The sequence below is a fragment of the Suricata suricatta genome, chromosome 16 (genome assembly GCF_006229205.1).
Source record: "Suricata suricatta isolate VVHF042 chromosome 16, meerkat_22Aug2017_6uvM2_HiC, whole genome shotgun sequence".
Taxonomy (NCBI): Eukaryota; Metazoa; Chordata; class Mammalia; order Carnivora; family Herpestidae; genus Suricata; species Suricata suricatta.
The window spans coordinates 12,023,381-12,024,573 of NC_043715.1; positions in this window are offsets into that span (position 1 = coordinate 12,023,381).

The following is a 1,193-nucleotide window of genomic DNA, read 5'->3' on the forward strand; positions in this document are numbered from 1 at the left end:
ATCCTATATGCTCTGACTCTCCCTGTAGTCTCTATTGGTACCTAATAAGGAGGAGGATCAGGAAAGGTAACATCCCAGGGTCACTGACCAAGGAAGAGGCAGTGCAGGCATTCAGACCCAGGAGAGGTCAGCTCCAAAGTCGTGTTCAATGACCCTTTGACCTCGGACTCTGGGGGACTGAGTTCGACGATGCCCCAGATCCAAGTGCCTGAGGCTCCCTAACTCTACAGAGGCCCCTGGAGGTGAGGACGGCAGGAAGGACTCGACGCCTCCTTCTTTGTGAGGCTGCGAAAAGGAGCCTCGCAGTCTCTCCTGTGCCGTGGGGCCGCATGGATAGTCACCTGTCAGGGGGAGACCTGGTTAGTCTGATTTGGGTCCCTAGTTAATCCTGAGTACCTGCACCTCAGATGCGGGGACAGGGAGACCCCAGAACCCTCAATTCAGGTGTCACAGCGCCACCTACCGGTCGGTTTGTCGACCAAAGGCAGAAGAGCATCCCCTCTGCTCTGTGACCCCCATTTCACAGATTGGCAAATAGAGCTTGCGCTCGCCACTTTCCCCACATTTAATCATCTGGCGGATGCCGGGAACACGTTGGGGTTTGGGGGAAGGCAGTCCTCTTGGGAGGGACTGACACACGAGGAGGGGGGAGGACCACCTAGAGACAGAGGAGGAGGGAGTCCGGCGGGCACACCAAAGGGAGCCCAGTGTCGTGGGGCAGGGGCGGCTTCACAGAGAGGTGGTGGTGATGTGGGCGAGGTTCTGAAATTCTGGATGGTCTGCCGGACTGACTGGAGGGGCCGTGAAGTTGAGTCTAAATTCAGAACTCTTCCCCAAGCACAGCGGACAGGGGCCAGGAAGGGCATCTTCGCGAGCAGGGAGGGGACGGGCCGGTGTGACTGGACAGCAGGGTCTGAGGTAAGACGAGCCGCGCACACGGGGCACACGGGGCACACGGGCCCAGGGATCCGGCCCCCGCATCGCAGGGAGCTCGGGCCCAGAGCGAGTCCCGCCAAGGGGACCGGGCTCTGCCGTTCGCTAAGGGGCCCGCACACAATCTCCCCGACGACCGGGTCACGAGGACCTGCTAGGACCCGGAAAGACAGCCCTGCAGAGTGAGGACAGGGTGACAGGAGAAGCAGGGACAGCACTTCAGGGATTGTCATCACACCGCGGGACGCCACTCTCTGCCC